Genomic DNA, 25,498 nt, shown 5'->3' on the forward strand with positions numbered 1-25,498 from the left:
GATGGCTAAGCAAATTGTATGTAATAATACATATATGTAATAAAATATTAATCAGCTAAAAATAATTGATATAAAGATTACTGCAAAGTATGAGAAGTCATATAAATTAGTGAAAATTAAAATAGGCAAAAGCAAAAAACCCAACATAAATAATGATTAAATATAAATAGAAACAACAAAATTCTGTATTATTATTATTTTATTATAAATATCAAGCTTTTCTTGAAAGGAGTAAGAAAATTAACCTTTCCCTTTTTTTTGCAGGGATGGGAGACAATGAGTGTGAAAGACAGAATTTATTTTTAGTCTCAGTTGCTGTATTGGTTAACCTTGCTAAATTAAACTGCTTTCTTTTGTTTCTCTTTATATTTCTATACTCTTTGCTACAGATTGGTTTTCTGGATAGACAAAGAGGGAAGTGCATATTTGAAGGTAATATAAAAACACAAGATACCAATAGATTTTAAAAATAAATATTTGTTGAGTTGAATTGAGGTTGAGCCAAACCACTAAATAATACTGACCATGTGGCTAACATAGGTCTGCTCTGCAGACATCATTGAACAACAAAATGAACAAAAGAGGAAAAATGGAAAGCAGAAGAAAATATTAACTGGACACTAATTCTTGAATAATGACTAACTGGCTGTGCCATCAGTTTTCTGACAGTGAATTCATGAGTCATACAAAGTGACAATCAGAAAGGAAGACTCTTCCATGATCGTTACTGTCCAATCCATGGTCAGAATTACCAAAGTTTAGCACAATATAGGACTAAACAATAAATACTTGTCTGATTTCAGAAAGAGTGAATGAATGGTTGAATGAATGGGAAAAAATGAATGGATATAGACTATTAGGTCTGACCTAGAGGGGATTCTTGTTTAGGTAATCTATAGATGATCCTGGTTAATCTCTGATGTTTCTTTGAACTTCAAGGCTCCATGGTTCTGATTAGTTTGTTGTTATGACCAGACACTATCTAATATTCAAACCAAGACTAGCTCCCCAAATCAGGCAGTTTGGGAACTGAATTTAGCAGCCAGATATCAAGTTAAAAGTGTTTAGAGTTTTGCATTCTGTCCCTTAAAAGAGACATCCCAAAGCAGGAATGGTGCTTGCAAAAGAACTTTAATTTACCTTTTCTATAATGGAACTGAATAACTTTTGGAGTTGAAGAAGGAAGAGGAACAATGTGGATAAATAGAACAAAAATGATAGGAATGAAACTGATAAGTAAAGAACATCTCTAATCTATGGTGACAACCCAAAATTTGTTTTAAGAATTTAGTCATTCCTTTTTCAAAAAAATATTTATCATTTTCTTTCTGAAAAGGAATAAGTATTGCCCAATTTACATATTTCTGAAAATCTTTATGGTCATGTCCTTAAACTTCCTACCCAGTTCCTGGAATTTACACGGCAGGACCTCAGCCCTATTTCTGTCTGTGGTTTTGATTCTAACTCAGATTCTGACTACAGAACCCTCCCCTTTACTTGGCTAATACCTGGCTCTCCTTGTGGTGATGTTTCCAGTCTATCTTGAGGAGTCATAAAGTACTATTAAAACAGACATCCCTCTTAGTCTGTCCTCAGTTATCGTCACACAGTATTACTATTGTCCAAGAGTACAAGTCTGAGGCTAATGCCGAATCGGAAAGTTGGTTTAAGTATCCCAGTCGGGCCAGGGAAAACAAAACCCAGGAGGAGGATATGGCTCCAAGTCAAGCTGCTAGAGTATTGGCCATTGAACTTGATCCAGGGGCAGATTATTTGGGTGAGTGTGCCTAGCTACCAGACATCAATTTCATTTGACTACTATGTTTTTTTCCATCCAAATGAATGAATGACCACAGTATCAAATAAATAATGTGATGCTCTCATTATGCCACATTTTAATCTATGAACAAAATACTGGCTACAGTTAAACAAGTGTAACACCACATGAAAGTCGCCCCTGTGTGTGAGGAAACAGGAGGGTAAGCCCACAGGTACCTGTGGGGCTTCATTTCTTCTGGGAAGCAGAAACCCATATTGGCAACCCTGGAATTTTCCTAGTCAGAGTTGAATGAGGGCCAGTTGTGGAGGCCTAAAGCTAGCGACAACAGTCCAGTCTTTTTGGCTGATCCAAAAGCTGCGCCTTCTAAAATTGAGCCACTGGTATTAAAGTAAGAATGGTGCAACACCTTTCAAGCAGAAATAAAAATGTTGAAGCTGATAAAGTAATCAAAAGGAAGTCCTAGGTAGGATTTTCCTTCAGCTTTCTCTTTTATACTCCCCTTTAGCACTATATAAATTTAAACTCTTTAGAGAGGCAACTAGGTGACAGATACTGACTGCCAGGTCTGGAGTCAGGAGAGCAGTTTAGTGATACAGTGAGCAGAGCACTAGACTAGACATTAGGAAGACTAATCATCTTAAGTTAAAAAATCATCTCAGGTCCAGGGGACAGTGATGGACCTGTAGTCAGGAAAGATTCATCTTCCTGAGTTCAAATCTAACTTCAGACTCTTACTAGTTGTGTGACCTCAGGCAAATCATTTAACCTTATTTGCTTCAGTTTATCATCTGTAAAATGAGTCGGAGAGGGAAACAGCAAACCCTTCCAGTATTTTGCCAAGAAAAGCCCAAAAGTGTTCAAAAAAGAATCTGGCAAGACTGAAGTAACTCACAACAATTAGAGACAGAAAGACTTGAATTCAAATCCTACCTTAGATCTTTACTAGCTGTACATCTCAGGGTCAGTCATTTATATGTCTCTCTACCTCCATTCCCATATAAAAGCATGTACCTCCCAGGGTTATTGTGAAAATCAAATGTGATAATATTTGTAAAGCTCTTAGCACAGTGACTAACACATAGCAAAGTCTCTATATAAATGTTTGTCATTATTAGAAAACAGATAGCAAGTTTGTCCCAGGGAGGCAGACTCGAGATAGAAAACTCCTTGGACATTAGCTAGATAGTAAAAAAATTACTGAAACTTTTGAACCTTGGTTTCTTCAACTGTAAAATGGGGATAACAACTGTTCTAGGACTCATCCCACAGGGATGCTTATGAGGATTAAATTAGAAAATCTTAAACACAGTATAAAATTCAGCATGAGAGATAATTGAAGTATGAGCTTAATGGGTAAAAAAAAAAATATTTCCTGAATTCAAATGGGTAAAAAACAATATTAATCTGGATTTTGAGGGGGAAAGGGGGAAATTTTAAGAGGACTGGAAAATTAAACTCTTTTCTGTGAATTATAGAAGGTGGGTAGGTCATGCATTGCTCTTTTAGACCACAGTCAGACAGAGGAAGTAACAATTCCATTAGTCACAGGATAACATTCATTGGGCCCCACATATGCTACTAAATCACCATGTAGGTATATTAGGAAAGTGGGAAAAGTAGGAAAGATGGTACTTCTGAATAATGAGAAAGAAAGGAGGGGAGAGCAAAGAGCTATGAGATACAGAAGCTGTCATTCAGAAAGCTCTTTAATTCAGTACAAGACCTCCATTCTCTTCACAAGAGAAGGGGAACCCTACTGGAAAGGATAGAAGGACCCAGAGAGCAGATAATCAAAACGAGGGTCCTATAATCAGGGAAGTGGGCTAGTCTCTTTAAGGCGAGGAGCCCTGGGGGGTTAAACCCAAGAGCAGGACAGCCTTTGTTTGGACTTTTGAAACATAGGAGGGGGAAGCTTTAAAGCATGAAAGACCAACTCGGACCATCTGGTTCTGCAACAGTCTGCCATCAACACATCCTCACTTGATGAGACCAATATAATAAATGAGGAGAGATGTGTTTCATTCCTGTCAACAGCCATATGAAAAGAAAGATAAGAGGAGCGTTTGAAATTGTAGAGATCTTTGGGCTTTAACTATTCCAGAGGCAATTCGTTCCATATGGGAAGAAAATCCATGTGGATAAATTGTGCTATCAATTCTGTGACTGCTTATCAAAAGACTGTGCATTTCCTAATGCGGAGAAATGAAAAAGACAAACATGTCACTATGACACTTGACCCATCATGTAGTCCAACCCTGAAGCTAAGCCAGAGCCCTGTGACAGCATGACACAAATCAAAGCATTTAAATGATTTTTTAAAAATAAATGTAAAATTAAATTGAAGAATGATCGATTCTTTGCCTCTTTTTAAAAATATTAGTCTGATGTTTAATGTTTCTTTTGGATACTCTAAATCATTATTTAGGATGAGAATTCTTCCTCATTAATGATACAAAAATAATATAGATAGGCAGGTACTGTTTAAATGACCTGGTCTCTTAATCCTCCAACCCCTACCAGTAAAAGTAAACAGTTAAAAAATGTTGAGTGTTGTGATACAGCTAGGAGGAGAAAAAGAAAGCAGACAATTGAGTTTATATCCAAATGTTCATATTTACTAACTGTATGATCTTAGGCAAGTCATTTGTCTTCTTTCTATTAACCATGGCTTCTATATCAAAAGATTGTTTTGACGATATATATATATATATACACATATATTTATGTATGAGTATATTTATGCCAATATACACACATGTGTGTACATATATATGTGCATGTGTGCTTATAAATGAAATATTTTGCAAACTTCATATAATACCAGCTATTGTTGTTATTTTGTATTGTGATGGGCACCAGGGGAACTACAAAGATAAATAAGAAGTGGTCCCAAATCTTTTTATGGAGTTTTCTAGCATCAGAACATACATTTATACAAGTAACTCTAATATAAAACAGAGCATAATGTGTGACAGATGTGTGGTATAGTATATATATCAATGGACAAATCCATCTCAAAATGGAATTTTGAGTTGCTAGCTATGAGATCATTAATATCTCAGGTGCTCAGTTACAGCATTTGCAAAATTAGGTAATTGTACTCAATGACCTCTAATGTCCCTGCTAGGATTAGGAAGGCACAAATAAGTCACAAACCGCTATTGAAGATGCAAGGAAGAAAGTATCATTAGTTCCTGGATAAGGGGTGGAGGGTGAGGAGGTTGGGAATCAAAGAATATTTTATGACATAAAATCATTTGAACCGGGTCTTTAAGGATTTCATGGAAAAGGAAGTTAAACACTAGGAAAATCAGGAAAAATTGAAGAACAAAATATAAATCATCCTTAATTCTCCTCCAGACTAGGGGATTCAGAAGCCTTGCTAACCAGGAAATGTGTGCTTTGCTAGCAAAGGACAAAGGAAAAAGTGAAGGTGAAGTAAGAAAGGTAGAAGAGGAAAGAGAAAGGGAGAGAAAGGCAGAATGGAGACAGAGGAACAAAGATAGTGATAGGGTCAAAAACAAAGACAAACACAGAAAACAGAGATGGGGAGAGAAGAGGAAAAGTAAAGAGAGAGGGAACAGAAAGGAAAAGGAAAAGAAGAGGAAAGAGGGGGAAAGAGGGAGGTGAGAAGGGATCTAATTCCTTCCTTTTCTCCATTCCAAGGTTCTAGCCCTCTCCTTGTCAATGATACACCTATTTTCTTGGCTCAGAGAGATGAGGAAAGAGATTACAGTAGGAATTAGCCTGACAACTATCATAGTTCTGGCAATGAGAGAGTTTTAATAGTCACGGGGTTTTGCTGAAAAGTCCTTAAGACAAACCTGATGTCTTTCGGATATAGCCAAATATCTCAAACCATTATTCAAACATTTTCTGTTTAGCAAAATTCAAAGTGCATTTTGTCAGGCAGTTTTCCCCTTAATTTTTAAACCCATGTGTATTTCCAAGGGAATGTAATCCATATGTTTCTAATTCATTTACATTTAAATCATTATACTGTTGTTTTGCTGAGCTATTTGATGTCCAAGAAGCCTATGAGCCCTTTTACAAGCCTTTTAAAGGCTTTCTCCTTTGAACATGGAAGTCATGGCTTTCCTGTACAAAAGGGAAATTAAAATATAGAGCAGTGGGAGTTTCTCTTCAAACTAAATTCCATAGCATTTAAATGGATGGAAACAACAATAATAAAATGACAATTATTAAAATAACTTGCTCTCAGGGAAAATCTATTAGTCACCAAAAGAAAAATCCATCATTTTTTTTTTTGTTTACTTACATTATCTCTAACCTGGAAAAGAAATCTCTTTGTCATACACCCAAGTTATTGGTCATTCAGCCTATTCTAAAAGACTTCCAGCGGAGAAGGAACTTGCTTATCTCCCAAGACAACCATGGCACTTCGAGATGTTTGTTTATATGTTTTTCCTTTTTTTTCATTTTTCCTTTAATCACACCTAAATCTGTCCTTTTATTGTTCATAATTCTGTTCTGATGTCATGTCTTTTTCTAGAATGAAGGACAAACAACAACCATAATTGAATTTCTGTAACAATAATAGGAGCATTAAGGTTGTAAAATGCTTTACATAAGTTAACTCATTTGATCCTTGCAACTCCTTGCCATGTTCTAGCCATCCACAATTATGCACATTTTACAGATGTAGAAACTGCTCCAACATATATCTTTTTTGAAACTGTCTCCATATATGAAAGTCTATTGATTTGAGTCAATTGCTCAAAAAATATTTATTAACTCATTTATTATCTATTTTGAAAAAGAATATTTCCTATAAATCCCCATTAACAAGAATACACTATGAAATAGATTAGTTATTGATGCTTAACCAAAAGTTAGCATATAAACTTTGACTTTCTTTTGAGGAGAAATAAAAAGTGTCCTTTTAGAATTTTAATGCCTTCAAAATATATTGAAAGAATTAATAAGAAAAGCAGAGGACATGAGGGCAGATTGCCTCTTTCTGTTGGTTTTGTGGGGAGGAAAGTAAAGAAATAGAAAAAAGAATATTATTAATGTAGAAAAGAGAAAGAATTCATGGAAGTGGTTATTTCTCAAAATTAGGGTAGGTAAAAAGAAGAGTACATATAAATGAAGGGTGGAGAGAATGTTCATCAGATAAACCTCACTCATCTGAAACAAAAAGAGTTGAAGACACATGTTCATACACACACACACACACACACACACACACACACACACAGAGAGTTTGATTAAGGAATATATCCAGTTCAAGTAGGGAACAAACAGGGATAGAAGAATGGTGTTTATAAGGGACTATAAGACTGTGGAGAAAATACTATTAAGTAAAACAAATGTATTATTTTCAAAGGAAGATTAAAAGGCTCCCCTTTTAATTTATTTCAGTTCAAACCATTTTGAGTAGAATAGGAAATGAGAGGAGAGGGGGGAAAAGAGGAGAGAAAAAGGGTGAGAGAATAGGGGAAAAGAAGGGAGAGGTGGGGAGGGGAGGGAAGGAAAGGGGGAAGAGAAAGTAGGGGAGGAGAAAGGAGAGAGAGCAGGGGAGGGGAAGAGAAGGAAGAGGGAGTACCTAAGACTAATGGAGTGGCTATCAAAATATTATAGTATATAAATGTAATGGAATATTTTTGATATAAATTGTAGCCTGCTTACATCCACTATGTACCTTTTTAACCACCTTCCACATGCTGTACATTTTCAATTCTCCAGAACCTATTGCACTCCATATGTCACAGTCACACTAAATCACAAGCTGAATATTGATACAGACCTTTGTTTTCAGAAGCTTGAGAACTCTGAAGGAGTTTTGCCTCATATGCTCATGCTGTTTAATTCTGAGTCTAACTCCTTGTTCATGAGTACTCTCTGCTCCAGATATACATAGAAAAGGTACTCCTCCCAAATTGATATTTTAATATTGTTGATATAATCTTTACCAGAGAAATCAATCAATCAAAATTCATTTCTAGGAGACAGGCACTGGCCTAAATTGGGGATAAAAAGAAAGACAAAAAAAAGCACAGTTCCTCCCCTCAAGAAACTCATTTTCTAATGAGGAAGAATGGCTGCAAACAAGTCCATAGATACAAGATATAAACAATATAATTTCAAAGAAAAGGGTCCAAATATCATAACATAGCATGACTTTTTTTTACAATAAGTTTTCTAGAAGGAACTGTAGGTATTATTAGCCAGTGAGTCTTCCTCTCTACCAACTAATATAGCAGTCATCATCATCATCATCATCATCATCATCATCATCGTCATCATCATCCTCATCATTGTCTAACAATTATAAAGCACTTTTAATATACTAGGCACTTTATAATTATTATCTCATTTTGTCCTCACCATAATCCTGGGAGAGAGGTGCTATTTTAAGCTTTATTTTATTTTTGGGGAAACTGAGGCAAAGAAATGTTAAGTACCTTGTTCATGTTTACATAAATAGTAAATGGATTTGAAGTTAGGTCTTCTTGACTTCAGACCTAGAATTCTGTTTTCTGTGTCATATTGTCTACCTGGTAAAAGTTGTACTAAAAGAAAAAAAGTATTAGGTACCAATGCAATCATAATGAATTGGACAAGAAAACAATTCCTAAGAGGAAATTTTTCCCTTATTTGGGCCTATTTTCTACTTTTCTTATATACAGGTATACTTCAGTTTATTATGCTTTGCTTTATTATGCTTTACTGCAAAAATTTTTTTTTATAAATTGAAGGCTTATGGCAATCCTTTGTTTGAACAAGTCTTTAGATTCCATTTTTTCCAATAGCTTATGCTTATATCATGACTCTGTTATATTTTGGTAATTCATGTGATTTTTTTCAAATTTTCATTATGTTATAGTTATGATTATCTGTTACCTTTGATGATATTATTGTTTTAGGAAACCACAAGCCATGCCCATAAAGACGGTGAGCTTGATCAGTCAATGTGGTATGTCTTCTGATTGCTCCACTGACCTCCTTCTCTCTACCTTACTCATAGCTCTCTTTTCCTTGGGTCACAATAAAATTGAAATTAGGCCAATTTCTACAATACCATCCTACAATGACCTCTACTGAAAGGAAGACAATCAATATGTCAAATTCCACTCATATCTTATTTAAGAAATTGCCACAGTCACCCCAAACTTAGTAATCATCACCCTGATCAGTCAGCAGTCAACAACACTGAAGCAAGATCCTCATTGTCAAAATTAAAGGCTCAGATATATGTTAAATAGCATTTTGATCAATAGAGTGCTTTTTAAAATTAAGGTATACCCATGTTTTTTAAGATATCATACTATTGCCCCCTTAATAGATTAAAATATAATGTAAACATAATTATTTTGTGCACTAGGAAATCAAAAAAATCATGTGACTCACTATTGTTGTGATTATGAAGCAAACCTGCTTTATATCCAAGCAATGCTTGTATTTATTTTTGGTGCTTCAGTGATCTGAGTTTTTAACTAAGACTATTTCTACCAAAGCAGATAGAAACTTCTCTACTCTAGGTGATGCTCTTAATGGGTTCTCAAGGCTGGTAAAATGCATCACCGCTTAGCCAAAATGCTGGTAATGAATCTCCCTAAGCTCATTCTCCAATGACAGAATTTCCAGGATTGGACTTGAAACTTTTCTACTTGGTGGGACCTATTAAATATTGATTTCAAGTTTTTTTTCCCTTCCCCTAAGTCCAAATCTGCCTTATTGGAATTAGTTCTATCCCCTGGGGTCAAACACATTAAACTGAATTCTTCCTCAATAGTAATACTACTAATAACAATATAAATAACAAATACATAGAATTTATAGACTACTTTAAGGTTTGTGAAGGGATTTATATAAATTATCTCTTCTTAACTTCATTACAACCCTAGGAAGTAAGTACTATTATTGTCTCTGTGAAGAAACCAAGGTTGGAGGGGGTTGTCACTTGCCCAAAGTAACATAATAAAGAAATTTGAAGTCAAGTCTGTTTAACACCAAATCTAGCCACCTAAAACCCTTCAGATACAGAGAGATAGCTATCATATTTTCCCCATTGTCTTCCTTCTTCACAGTTTTACACTCCTACTTCTTTAAATCAATATACATATGACATGTTTATTTATATATACATATTTCAACAGACTGTTCATGCTCCTCTTTATACTATTAGTTTATCAATATAGATACTGGATTTGTAATTTCATTGGAAAGTTCCGTTCTCTCAGAGAATATAACTTAGTGTCCTAGTCATGGACAATGTTGGACTTGGTAAACCTTGCATATCTGGCATATTTTCTCTTTTTTCTGTTAAAAATCCTTTTTTCCCCCCTTAAGGCTAAAAAAATGCACAAATTTTAGGAAATGTAAAAACTAAGTTAATTAATTTTATTTATTCAAAACACCCATTGCCCTGGGCCTTCTGGAAGTATGTACCAAACACAAATCCAATATTTAAACAAAACCCAGAAGTCAACAATCCTCTCTAACAAATAAAATCTAGAGAATAGCATGAAGGAAAAGCAAACCAGAAAAAATAGGATTAGATGTAGATTTGAGGATTAAAAATTAAATGCCCTTGCAGAGGAAGGAACCCTTCATGGAAAAATTCTGTTCTCTTAATATCTTTTAGTGCTAATCAATTAAGTGTCCATACTCATGTAATCCCCCAAGACTCTTTATGAATGGTTAAGTGGAAACTTAGGTCACCAGTTACCAAAGTTCAAATGAAGAAATTGAATAGTCCAACTTAAAATCCAACTTCATGAATCTTTTACCGGTTAACCTAAAATTGATCTCCCCCTTATCTGACCTCATTGTTCATTTATTGTTCATATTACATATTCTGATACTTGGCTAAGCAGTGCCTTGCATGACCAACTAGTAAGGAAACAAATACAATTGTTTTGGATAAGAAACTCTCAGTTACACCAAGTTGCCTGAAGCACAGAGAAATGAAATGAATTACCAAGGGTTTCACTGGTAGTAAAATGGCCAAGGTGGAATTGGAACTCTCTAATCTTCAATGATCAGCTCCTTAATTGTCACATTGCCTCTTCAACTAAACAGTGTGCTTCCTATTAGTTCCCAGATCTGAAAACACTACTGTGGGTATTTGACATGAGAGTTTTTAATAGATTCCTTTAAAATTCAAATCTTTAACCAAGGATTTACTACCCTGAAGAATTCAGCATATACTAAAGATGTATATTCAACAAAATAGAGGACTTCCAGAATTTTCTGACATGAAGATCAGAACTGAACAGATAATTCAAATATCAAATACATGACTCCAGAAATGGATAAAAAGGTACATGAAAATGGGAAGAAAAAAAAAAAACAAAACAAAGCAAATGTTAGACAAGACCATCAAATTGTATATAATCCAAAATGGGAAGATATAATACTTCTAACTCTTGAGAATTTTACTTCTCTTAGAATAATTAAAGGGTTGAATGCAATTGAAGAGATTGGATTTGGAGGATATGGGTATATTTGGGTCTTGCCTCTCCTTTGAAGTGGCCCAAGATGACATCACTATGTTTGAGACAGAAAGCCCTGGTAGAAAGCAAGGGTTTTAACGATAAACTTAAGTGTCTCAGTATCCTTTGACCCATTTTAATTCTGCTGTGCTGACAAAGCTTAGACTTTCTCTGATGAGGGCATCATAAATTGGGTGGTCCTGAGTCATTGTCTCTCAACTCACAATCATTTGAAAAGTTCCCAAGTGAGGTCTTCATAGTCTCCCAGTACTGGGACGTTTGAGATTCTTTTATTTTAAATTTTTTTAGTTTTTTTTTTGTTTTGCAAGGCAAATGGGGTTAGGTGGTTTGCCCAAGGCCACACAGCTAGGTAATTGTTAAGTATCTAAGGCTGGATTTGAACTCAGGTATTCCTGACTCCAGGGCTAGTGCTCTATCCACTGTACCACCTAGCCTACCAGACCTTTGAGATTCTTATAGTTAATTAAATAGGAATAGACTTAATCCTTACTTTATTTAACAAAGAGTTAAGTACCCTGGATGGGGGAGGGGGAGAAAATAGGGTTGGGGGAGGGGAGCAAATAGTTCATGAAATGATAGTACTTTGGTTCATGAGGATTATATGTCCTGAAAAGGGGGTAAGGCAAAAAAAAAAAATGATTATAATTTGTTGTAATTCAAGACTCATAAAAAGTATACTAATGAGACAGAAGAGGGGAGAGTACTTGACTCTGAGACAATGCTGCTTATCAAACAATCAAACAATCAAGCAATCAATCTGTGATAGTACTTTGATAACACTTGGAGCTTATCAAGTGATCAATTAATCAAGCCCTGATTTATGATAACTGATTAATAGTGCTTGAGTGATAAATAACATTGGGTGAAGAGGCACAAAGATTTATAATTTTAGAGGGAAAGAAAGGAGGGTGTGAACACCAAGTAAATTCTATTTAATAGATTTGGCTCATAGAGGGAATAAGATACATTCCCACATGGGTTTAAAAACTTATCCTACTCTACAGGGAAGAGGGAATGGGGGAAGGGAAAGATAAGGGAAGAAGGAACTGAAAGGGAAGGCTAAGGTATAAGTGGAAATAAACTGAAATTTAAATTTAAAAAGAAAAGTTAAAGGGGAAAGGGTTTTAAACTTTGGTGAGGAGGAATAAGAGGAAAGGAAAGACAAAAATTAAAAGGGGAGTGGGGTGGCTAGGTGGCACAGTGGATAGAGTGTCGGCCCTGGACTCAGGAGTACCCGACAGGAGTGCCTCAGACACTTAATAATTACCTAGCTGTGTGGCCTTGGGCAAGCCACTTAACCCCATTGCCTTGCAAAAACCTTAAAAAAAAATTTAAAGGGGAAAGATAGCATTTAAGGGAAATTAGTAATCTTAACTGTAAATGTGAATAGAATGAACTATCCCATAAAATAGAAGCTAATAGCAGAATAGATTAAAAACCAGAATTCTACAATATGTTGTTTACAAGAAATACAGTTGAAGCAGAGAGATACATGCAGGGTAAAGGGGAAAAGAAGGAGCAAAATATATTATGTTTCAGCTGAAGTAAAAAAAAAAATACTTAAATAACCCCATTTCAGAAAAAGAAATTGAAGAAACCATTAATAAGCTCTAAGAAAAAGTTTCCAGGTCCAGATGGATTTATAAGTGAATTCTACCGAACATTTAAGGAACAATTAATTCCTATTCTACATAAACTATTTTTAAAAAATAGGAAATAAGGAGTTCTAACAAAGTGCTTTTATGACAACAACATGATGGTAATACCTAAACTAGGAAGAAATAAAACAAAGAAAATTATAGCCCAATCTCCCTAATGAATATTGATGCAAAAATCTTAAATAAAATTTTAACAATGAGACTACAGCAAGTTATTACTAAGATAATACATAATGATTAGGTAGGATTTATACCAGGTAGTCAGGGATGGTTCAATATTAGAAAAACTGTCATCATAATTGAACATATCAATAGTATATGATTATCTCAAATAGATACTAAAAAAAGCCTTTGATAAAATAAAACATACATCCTTATTAAAACCACTATAAAGTGTAGGTATAGATGAAGTTTTCTTTAAAATAATAAATAGTATCCATCTAAAATCTTTAACAAATATGATATGCCATGGGAATAAACTTGGAACATTTCCAATAAAACCAGGGGTGAAACAAGGATGTACATTCTCACCATTACTATTCAATACAGTATTGGAAATATTAGTTTTAGCAATAAGAGAAGAAAAAGAAATCAAAGGAATCAGAATTAAAGAAACAAAATTCATCTAGAGCAAAAAAGGTATCTTATGTAATTTTGCTATCTCTTATAATCTATGTTTCTTCCTTAAGGATGTGAGTTCTCTCTCATCACATCCAACTTGGACCAATGCATACCATGGAAAATGTAAAGACTGCCTTCTGTGGTGGGGGGGCAAAATAAGGGAAAACTGTAAAATTCAAAATAAACAAAACCATTCTTAAAAAACATAGCAAAGGAAATGGTGAAAAAAAAATGTAAAAGAAGCTGGCCTAGTTCTACCAGATCTAAAACTATGCTATAAAATGGCAATCATCAAAACTGCCTGGTACTAGTTAAGAATAGAGTAATGGATTAGTGAATTAGGATAGGTTCAGAAGAAACAGTAGCAAATGATTACAGTAATCTACTGTTTGAAAAACACAAATACATCAACTTCTGGGATAAGAACTCACTATTTGACAAGAATTGTTGGGAAAACTGGAAAATAGTTTGGCAAAAACTAGGCATAGACCCACATTTCATGCCCTATACCAAAATAAGGTCAAAATGGCTACAGATTTTAGACATAAAGGGTTATTCCATAGTTAAATTAATAGACCAAGAAATTATCTATCAATCTATGAAAAGGGGACAAATTTATAACCAAACAAGAAATAGAACTGGAAAATGAATGATTTTTACTATATTAAATTAAAAAGGGTTTGCACTAATAAAATCAGTGCTGCCAAAAATCAGAAGGAAAGCAGAAAACTGGGAAACAATCTTCACAACTAGGAGTTCTGATAAAAATATAGAGAGAATTGCATCAAATTTATAAGCTTGCACATCATTCTCCAGCTGAGAAATGGTGAAATGAAATGAATAGACAGTTTTTCAAATGAAGAAATTAAAGTTGCATACAATCATATAAAAATGCTACAAATTGTTATTGATTAAAGAAATGCAACTTAACACAATTCTGAGGTATCACCTCACACCTATCAGATTGGCCAAGATGAGAAAAAGGGAAAATGATCATATTGGAGGATTGGGTCATTAATGCATTGCTGGCGGAGTTGTGAAATTATAAAACCATTCTGGTGAGCAATATGGAACTATGCTCAAAGAACAATAAAATTGTTCATTCTCTTCAACCCAGCAATTCCAATCCTAGGCCTATATCCAAAAGAAATCATGAAATAATGGGAAAAGTCCCACATGTTCCATAATATTCAGAGAGGTTCTTTTTGTTGTAGCAAAGAATTGGAAATTGAGGTAATGCCCATCAGTTGGGGAATGGCTAAACAAGTTATGGTACATGAATACTATGGAATAATATTGTTCTATAAGGAAGCATAAATAAAAAAGATTGATCATGTTGTTGTTAATGTGTACATTATGAAATGTACATTGTGAAATGATCAACCTTTTTATTTTTCTTTTTTTTACTGTTTTAAGAACGATTTTATTTAGAGTTTTACAATTCCCCCCCGCCCCACAGAAGGCATTTTGTTAGTCTTTACATTGGTTCCATGTTAAACATTGATCTCAGTTGAATGTGATGACAGAGAAATCATATCCTTAAGGAAGAAAACTAAAGTATCAGTAAAACTACATAATAATATAAATTTTTTTCTAATTTGACAGTAATAGTCTTTGGTCTTTGTTCAAAGTTCATAATTCTTTCTCTGGGTACAGATGATATTCTCCATTGCAGACAGCCCAAAATTGTCCCTGGTTGTTGCACTGATGGAATGAGCAAGTCCATCAAGGTTGAACATCACCCACATGTTGCTATATATATATATACACTACATTTTATTAAGCCATTCCCCAATTGAAGGACATTCACTTAATTTTCAATTTTTTGCCAACACAAACAGGGCTGCTATAAATATTTTTGTACAAGTGATGTTTTCACCCTTTCTCATAATCTCTTCAGGGTATAGACCCAGTAGTGGTATTGCTGGGTCAAAGGGTATGCACATTTTTGTAGCCCTTTGGGCATAATCCCAAATTGATCTCCAGAAAGGATGGATGAGTTCACAGCTCCACCAACAATGTATTAGTGTCCCAGATTTCCCAAATCTCTTCCAACATTGATCATTGTCCTTTCTGGTCATATTGGCCAGTCTTCAAGGTGTGAGGTGGTACCTCAGAGATGCTTTAATTTGCATTTCTCTACTAAGTAGTAATGATTTGGAACAATTTTTCATGTGACTATGGATTGCTTTGATTTCCTCAGCTTAAATTGCCTTTGCATATCCTTTGACCATTTGTGAAATGGGGTATGAACAGCTTGTTCTTCTGAAAATTTGACTCAGTTCTCTGTATATTTTAGAAATGAGTCCTTTGTCAGAAATACTAGTTGCAAAAATTGTTTCCCAATTTACTACATTTCTTTTGATCTTGGTTACAGTGGTTTTTGTCTGTGCAAAAGCCTTTAATTTAATGTAATCAAAATCATCTAGTTTGTTTTGAATGATGTTTTTCTATCTCTTCCTTGGTCATAAACTGTTTCGCTTTCCATAGAACTGACAGGTAAACTACTCCTTGATCTTTTAGCTTGCTTATAATATTGTTTTTTATGTCTAAATCCTGTATCCATTTGGATCTTTTCTTAGTATAGAGTGTGAGGTGTTGATCTAATCTAAGTTTCTTCCACACTAACTTTCAATTTTCGCAACAGTTTTTTATCCAAGAGAGAGTTTTTATCCCAATAGCTGGACTCTTTGGGTTTATCAAACAGCAGATTACTATAATCATTTCCTGCTATTGCATCTAGTCTATTCCACTGATCCATGACTCTATTTCTTAGCCAATACCAGATAATTTTGATGACTGATGCTTTAGAATATAAAACATAATTTTAGAAGAAACGATCAACCTTGATGAATGCAGCTGCTCTCAGCAGTTCAGAGAACTAGGACAAGCTGATTAGTCTGGCTATGGAGAATGTTATCCCCAAGCAGAAGAAAAATAACAAAATGAAACAAAACAAAATAAAATTAAAAAATTGAAAGAAAAATTAAAAACCCTTTCAGAATCTGATGAACACTTTATAAAAAATCTCTTATGTATCTTTTCCCCCTCAATCCTAATTCCTCACCCTGAAAATGATTAATCTATAAACATATTTATCAGAAATATGTATGCCCAATGTTAACCTGTCTGCTCTCCCCTGGGGGTGGGGATAGGTGGGAAGGGAGGGTGGAAGGAAATTTAGTAACTTAAAAATGTACATATGCATGTGGATGAATGTTAAAAAAAACTTTCATAACATGTATTTGCAAAAATAAAATATCAATAAAAAATAAAACACAAGTCTTTAAGTCCAACCTTCTGTTAACTATTTTCATGTGTGGGTCATCTCTCACAAAAGACTTTAAATGTCTTAAAGGGGGATGCCATGTCTGATGGTCGCTTATTCACAGAGGCATCCACTATAGTTTTGAACTAAAACAAACTCAGAAAATACTTGCAAATTAAACTGAATTAAATTAAAGGTGGGGAATGTAGAGTTTTAGGTTTTTTGTGGCTACAAGTGATACTCCTAGAATTGTACAACTGGAAGAAATAATATAAGTCATCACTTTGTTGAATTATAGATATAGATTCGAAATAAATCTTAGGGAATCATCTTATCTAACCCTTCATTTCATGGGCTAAGGAAACTGAGGTTCCAAAAGTTTAAGTAAAATCTAACACTATATATGTGAGAGATAGAAGAGCCAAGATAAAAAAGCCAAGCTTACAGAATCCACAACCAACACTTTTCCCCTAACTTAGAGATAGTAAATGCAAAAAGCAGAATTTAAATGGCTAAACCAAGGGAGATTTGAGAGATAATTAGGATGAAAATGAGATGTTAGATCAACCTCCTAGATAGATGAAAACTTACTCTGGAGAGAATGGCATAGGTTGGATGTCTTAGGAAATATCAGTCCTTGGGGTTCCCATGTTTGAATTTGAAGATTGAAAACCACTTGGATGTAATCTAGTGATGTCTTCCATTTCTAGTAAGATTTACTAAGGACTCTGCATATATTTGATCCTCACAACCCTTTGAAGTAGGTACTATTATCTTTCTCATCTTACAGAAGAGGAAACTGAGGTAGAGATTTGTCCAAAGTCAAATCTATGTACCACCCTGCAGATAGTGCACCATATTGCAATGGAGAAATTTCTGCATAGAGATTGATTATCTGGCTCTGCCTAAGAACTCTGACCCAGAGAGAACTGTGCCTCTTGCCAAGAATATGAATTTCTGGCATATTTTTCTCCTTTAATGGAATGGAATTCACATTGAAAGAAGAATTTTTCTAACAAGAGGCCTAATTATTTTTATAATATTTCATTATGCAGAATTATACAGGAACCATGACAAGCAGTGATGGATATAGCCTTGATGTTCACAGAACAATGGGAAGACATGGCTATCAAGGAAATGCAAGTGACCAAAGTTTTCTGGGGAAAGAATTCCCCTCTTTTCCATGGTGATTTTCATGTTATCCTTTATGAATTGTCATTAACATCCTTCTCTGAGTTCTGTGAAGAAAGTACTTTTAAAAGGAGTCAAAAGTAATAGTTATAATATCCAGTATTTGTGTGTACTACCACCAAATTTTGCAAGTGTTTTACATATCTCATTCAAACTTCATAAAAATTAAGGAAGGCGATGCAACTATTGTTATCTCTGTTTTATAGATGAGGAAATGAAGTTTAAATGAAGTTCAATGACTTGTATGCTCACATAAGTCACATAAGTAAATGATGTCAAATATGAATTTCCCAGAATTTCTGGGTCAAGGCAATGATCCATATACTTGAAAAATTCCCCCAAATGTACCCAGGTTAAGTCATAAGAGAACTTCTTTCATAAGTTATATAAACTAGAGACATTGATTAGTCAAATGATAATCATCATAATAATTCTAATTTATTTAAATTTCAAGTTTTATGAAATATTCTCTGCAAAATAACTGAGATGTATCTTAAAGATCTTTTTATCCCCAACTTACAGATAAAGAAATAAAGATTCAGAGATTAAATTGTGTGGTCACAGAGCTAGTAAATATGAGAGTCAGGTCTTCTTATTTGAACTCAGGTCTTCTTATTCAAGATAAGGCAATGTAAGTAAGGTCATTTATAGCAAGGATAAGACTGAATCTAAGAGACCTAATCTAAGAGACCTACCTTTGTCCTCTATGCTCAGTTATGCTGTCTATCATTATTTTGATCAAAATCAAATGAAGGATTTTCTTTGGTCATTTTGGGAAGGGGAGTCTGACATTGGATGAGAAGATGAATTACTGTCCCTTTCAATGTTTTTTACGATTGTTGGATTAAAAGCCTCTAGATTAATCCTGCTTAATCTCTTTTCTGTCTTCACATTCATTTGTTTATTGCTACATACAGCTGACCTCAAGGTCAAATGAATCAAATATTATAGCATTTACTTTACTTAAAGTTTCTTAAGAGATAATAATTGTCAATAGAAAAGGAAAATACAAAATCTTTTTACATCTATTCAAAAGAATTGCATAAATGGGGGTCTGAAATTCCACTGCATTTCATTTAACTGAACTATTATGCAAACACACAAAGCTAGTACTTACATCATGAGAATTTCATAATATATTTTGAGCAATTTTTACTGTTATCATTATAGGACTGAGGTTAAAGCATTAAAGGTTAAAGTTAGCACCCTGATGTGTGACTCTCTCTTACCTCAAGAATATAATACAAAATCACCACCCTGACAAAATCCTACAGAGTAGGGCAATAATGTTTCGTATAAATCTGTTTCATTTACTGTGCTTTTCTGAAAAAAAAAAAAACTGGCCTACCAGCTCCTCCCTGAGTTTGACACACCACATGCTATCTCATTAAAATAAACCTTCCTTATTTACAATTTAGCTTATGCTAAAAGTTTACAATTTTCTTGAGTAAAGCAGTCATTATGTACATTTGTTTTCCTGATTTGGTAGATATTCATAATTGAACTTGATCCTTAGGAAAGTTAGAATAAACAAAATACCCATGGAAATTACAGAAGGTGCACAAACATATGAGATCATCAAGTCTTCCACAGACCATAAAACACCATTTTTGTATCAAATGGAATATTTCAGTCAAAAAAAACCCAACAAGCCAGGATCACATTTGAACTAGAAATATGGCAGATAATTTGAAAATATTCTGCCACTGAATCCTAAATCACCCCCTCCAAAGAAAAAATTCATTTGATACTCATTTCCTTACATTGTAAAAAAAGTTGTCACTTCTGGCTAATGAATTATCCACAATGGTCAATTAAATATTTCAAATTTGTCTGTCTTCATAACTTCATGTAGTAAAGAAGACTGCATAAGTTTCAGAGGAAGATCAAGGAATTTCCATTTCCATGATTCAACTAAATACATTCTGCTACAGCTATTTTAATTCAGGAATTTCAAAAGTCATATGTCCCAGCCCTTACCTAAAATATGGGTCCCAGATAAAACTTTCCTACCCGTGGATCATCCAAGCACTGATTAAAAGTATCTCCTAACAGTATTGATCCAATTCTTCTGAATTCACTATAGTTTAGCATATCTTCTTTAAAATATCATGTCCAGAAATGTTCAGTATCAAAAGATTCTTATTTTGGACTCTGTATCTTAATTAATGGAGTCTGAACATATTCACTTTTTTTGGTTGCTACAATATATTGTTGATTCTCAGTATTTTGAAATCTCAAGGTCTATGGGTCAAGATTAGGATCAAACTACCCAATTAGATAACCAGTCATTTGTACAGTGAGCAGAAGAAATAAAGAAAGAATGACAATAGTCTAGCAATTCTAGAAATGCTGCTTAGGACCTTGATAATATGGGGATTTGACTAGTTAACTTTGAGATGAAACTAAAAACCAAATCTTCACAAAGTTCATTCATCATATATCTTAATCAATTTTTAAAAAATTAATGACTAATCCCTGCACAATTGACCAAATTGACAAGGTTATCAATACATTTTAATTAATGATACCCTCAAATATTCTATCAGCAGATTTTTTTTTTAACATAGTATCATGCAGATTCAGTCCAAGCACCAAACCAGTAGGGAAATTCAATAAAGGACTGCATGTACTATTGACAGCGCTAATAACCACCCACCAACTGTCTTGGTTTATTGAACTCTGGGAACAATATCAGGAGGGACTAAAGAGTGGTTCAGTCCCATACAAGGGACTGCCAAGTCAAGGTTTCCCCAGTTACTTTGAAGCTTCCCACACCTTGTGGACATATGAAAGGGCTTAGTATTTGGGAAATTTTATTACTAAATCATAAATATTTTATTTAGCTAAACCAGTAAGGAAGGAAGAAGCAAAGGGGAATCTGGGCAGCTTTCTTGAGAAATCCTCCCTTAGAGAAATCGTTGCCAATGTCCCATTTGCATGGACTTCACATAACACTCAAAGCACTTTTGTTTCACTTCGTATATTCCCTTCTGTGGGAATGGAGCCATCAGGTATGTGGTACAGATAAAGATATCTGCCAATATCCGGGTTTAAATTTGAAAAACAAATATTTCAGTGAACTTAAATCCAATCTAGGTAAGGGTTTTTTTGTTTGTTTTAAATATAGCTTCTGATGTACTTTTTTTTTCAACCTCAAAGTGCCTTCAGGCTTGAGACGTGAAACAAATATGATTCTGCTCTTTATAAGCAATGATAATGCTATTGACCTATCACCATTTTGGTAAATGCTTTTAGTGATTTCCGAGTAGAGGTAATGGATTTTCACTGATTCCTACTCCTTCTCTCACCCAGGCTTTCTTGTAACCAATTCCACTTATTTTCTAGATGACTAAACAGGGTTAAGGATACATGCCTCTGATCAAGAACAAAAAAACTAACTGATCTGTATTAGGCTAGAACCCAGGATGGCCAAGAAAACTAACCAGTTACAACACATAAATAAATATGATTTAAGATTTATCTCACATACATATCCATAAAAATCCTAGATTGACCGTGACAAAAAAAAAATGATTCACCAAAACACCTGCCAAAAAGATCCTGATTTTTAAAAAAATCATTTCATTTTGGTTTAGGGATCATAAACTTGCAGTTTAAAATTTTCCTACAGTTGGATAATATCACATAGACAAAAGATAAAAATCTATATTTTTCTTTGATTTTTCTGTCTGAAAAGCTTCTGTATTCAAAAGATGTGATTGATAACTTAGTTAAAGGGGACATTTGGTGTTCCCAAGTGGCCACCAAAGTGCTATTATCAAACATAGTAGAAATTTATTTTTAATAGGAAATAACAATTTTTTAACTACTCTAGGGTATACACTGTTTCAGTATTTGAGGATTTCATCTACATGGAAAATTCAATTTAATAAATATTTAATAAATGGAATAAAATAGTTCCTGTCATCAAGAATCCTTAATTGGTTTAGGGTGGGAGATGAGGAATACAACATGTACACTGATAATTAAATATAAAATATCAAATATCTACAAAGAAGGAGAAAGAAAGACGGAAAGGAGGAAGAAAGATAAGGAAGAGAATATGATGATTAAGGCAAAGCTAATTTGAAGTTTAATTGAACCTCTAATTTAAAAAATCATATTCATTTATGGACCTAAATTTTATAAAACATTTTTTTTTCACAATAGCCCTGTAAGGTAGGCATTCCAAATACTGCTCTTCTCACTTAATAGAAGTAGAAATTGAGGTTCAGAGAGGTTAGAAGATATGATGAAAGCCTGAGTAATATAAGAACTAGAGATATTGTTCATGACTTTAAGTACATCTGGTTCCCACCAGGCTATGGCTAACCTCTTCTAGTGTAAATATTTCATTTGCATAGCAATCAATTTCATCTCCATAGACCTATCCTGATGGCATTTGGATTAGCATCACTATATCTCTCAGTTTCAGTTCCTAAGCCAGAGGGGAAAATTAATGAACACAGTTTAGTCTGTTTGTCTTACTCTTCTGTTTTTACTAGGGAGGAAGAGTGGTTAATGAATTTAGTCATGGCTGAAATTGAATATCTTGTGATTGAACAATTGATTCAATTTTTTTTTTGCTTCTTTTTGATTGGTAGTCCACTGGTATGTAGCTCAAATTCTAAGGAAGATTTTTCTTTATGTTGTGCATTAACTAATGTAAAAAAAATAAAGATCTATGAAAATCCAAATTCTTTTCATGAAATTTTAAGATAATTTACATTTAAAAACTGCATTAATGCAGTAAATTGAAGGCAAAGACTTTCGATTTTTAATTTTTATCTCCAACATTTAGCACAGTACTGAGCATATGAGAATATTTAACCAATGTTTGCCTAATGATTAAGACTATAGCATAATTATAGGATATCTTAGACTTTTCAAATCCTTATCTTCAAAATAGGTACTCCAATGCAGTAAATTTACCATGGTTAAAATGTAATATGGAACAGTCAAAACAAATGAATTTGGAGTAAGAGGACCTGGAATGTCAGGGACAAGTGAGGCCTGACTTGGCCATTTAACTTCACTGGTTCTCAATTTCTTTTTCTATAAAATGAAGGAGCTGGACTAGATAATCTCTAAGGTCACATCTATATTTAAAGTCTTTGAACAAAGGGAAAACATCCCTTAGAAAAAGATTGACTGATCTCAGTTCTTGATGTGCAATAATTTACATTTTATCATTTATAGTGAAGGCTCTTCTAATCTCCATGGCAGTGTCAATGTTAAATAGATTGATGAGAGCATGGAATTTTGCCAGTAGAGGATAACTGTGAAAATGAGTTTCTGTTGGTAAAGTAATGTTTCCATTTATAAATATTAATTATACTTTTTATAATAGATGTGCAACTCATTTTCCTAACTCTGAATGATGAAGACAATGTTTTCCCAAAGAGTGGTCAGTTTCTAGGCTTCCTGTTTCTAGTTCTTTATCCTGATTTTAGATCAATCCCAGGTATGGTTGCATTCTGGTAAATCCCTTAAGCAAAAAGCAACACTAGCCAATTCAAACAAAAGAAAAGGAGTGAGGTGCTGCTGTGAATGGTATCTCTGCCAATAGGGAAAAGAGTAGAATCAGTCATTTGCCAATATTCTGTGGCCTGAGGGTTCACATAGTGTCCAAATATGACTTATAAAAAGATTCTCAATCCTGAAGCATCCCAGAATGGGGGGGGGGGAAGAAACAGCTACTCAAGGTGATGAAATGTTTCTGTGTTTTCAGCACTGGATTGTATATTCAAAGCCTTGGATCAACATGGGACATTACAAAGATATCTCATGATGTTGGTCTTTTAGGAGACCAGCTTGATCTTAGGGATATGCTTAGAGGCAATCTATTTATAAATGCCTTCATACCTGCATTGGGAAGTCTAAGAAAAAGCTGTTGTCCTTCTAGCCTATTTATAATCTTTGCATGAATCAGCATCAAGTTGTTGATAAAGTTAGCACAGGGAAACTTATTGAAGTTGTTGCCAAATTGAGGAGGGGGCAGATGCCAGCCATTTCCATAAACAGTCAGGGAAAGCAATTTTGTTGGATTAAGCTACAGGGGGACCACAAAATATTTTGAGGACAGCTAGAAATTCATCTGGCATTGGTCCCTGATAATCTGCATTCCATACCTCCTCCCTCTTCTAAAAGTACTCTCTGTCCTGGTCACTCAATTGAGAAAATAGAAACAGTCTCCCCACCCCTATCCCCTACCTCCATCTCTATCACGCAAAAATTCTAACTGAATGCACTGATGGAAACTATAGGCTCTGTCCAGATGGTACCTAAACATCTGGTTGAAAAAAGTAAAAACTATTATCACTGCCATATATTGTGACATAGCAATAATAGTTGCCACGTAAATACTTGAATGTGTGCAAACCACTTGGTGTACATTGTAGTTCATGTATTCTTTTAGTTCTGAAGGGAACCTCAAAGGTCCTCTAGACAATTCTCATATTTCGTTTTGTTTTTCACAAGAAAAAACTGAGGACCAGAGAGAAGTAACTTGTCCAAGGACAGATAGGCAGACAGTAATAGAGCTGGCTCAGGACTTCTGAGAAAAATTACTTTAGCTTAATTATTCACTTACCTCATTAAAGCCCCATACCAGTTCTATGATAAGCAATGCAAATTATTATCATTATCATTACTATTGCTGTTGTGTTTATCCCCATTTGATGATAAAAAAAAGATGAAACTGGCTCGATGCATCCATGATCATACAGTGAAAAGGTATCAGTATCAAATCTATGTTTTACCTATACTTAGTCCACCATCTGATGAGCTTTACCAAGTTGCCTCTGATATTAGGCATCATAATGAGTTCATGACATCAGGAAAGCAAAGTCATAGTCTCTAAGTCAATATAATCTATAACACAGATGGAGATATCCTTTTACCCCTGGGAGGCTGCCTGCCCATGTCAGAGATAAGTTGCTTTCATCAGTCAAATAGAGGAAAACTGAACTGCTTTTGCTTCTATAAGACCTAGTTTGTTGATAACCAAGTAACCCTCAGTCCCTGGGGATACAATGCCAGAGAACACAAACATTACAATCTCTTAAAAAACAGAAGGAGAAAAAAAGGTACCTTTCTCTTTGCTCTAGATACTAAACACACTGCTACCATTATACTCAGCACCAGACAGACTTGTTATGTTGGGGTTTCTCCCAGGCAGTTTTCAGCAAAGACCACAGGTCAGATGGAGTCAGCATTTCCCACAATGGTAAATATTAAATGTCAGGGTAGCCCAATTAACCTTGGCTTGTACTGTTGGTGGGTAATGACCCTAGGATGACAAAGACTCCATTTATAGAGACCAGGAGATATGCCAATATCATATCGACGGTGGAAGCAAATGTGTCATCTGAGGAGGTCTCCTAGGATATGCCCAACATAAAGACATGAGTTAATATTTTGGTTTAGTCAGAATTTGCCACATCTTTGTCACTGAAGTAAAGTGATATGTCAACAATGATGAACCAGCCATCTT

At 34.4% G+C, this 25,498-nt stretch overlaps 1 long non-coding RNA gene across 2 annotated transcripts in view; it reads right to left on the minus strand.

Moving 5' to 3' along the window:
• LOC141497519 (uncharacterized) overlaps positions 1-25,174 on the minus strand; it is a 45,019-nt gene extending 19,845 nt beyond the window's left edge. The window contains exon 1 of one of the 2 annotated variants that reach the window (XR_012471344.1): positions 25,096-25,174. This is a non-coding gene — a long non-coding RNA (uncharacterized LOC141497519). Of the gene's footprint in view, positions 1-24,595; positions 24,734-25,095 lie in introns of those variants that run through there. The other variant, XR_012471345.1, reaches the window with a different exon arrangement.
• Positions 25,175-25,498: the final 324 nt, after the last annotated feature.

This window comes from Macrotis lagotis, chromosome X (genome assembly GCF_037893015.1).
Source record: "Macrotis lagotis isolate mMagLag1 chromosome X, bilby.v1.9.chrom.fasta, whole genome shotgun sequence".
NCBI classification, from domain to species: domain Eukaryota; kingdom Metazoa; phylum Chordata; class Mammalia; order Peramelemorphia; family Peramelidae; genus Macrotis; species Macrotis lagotis.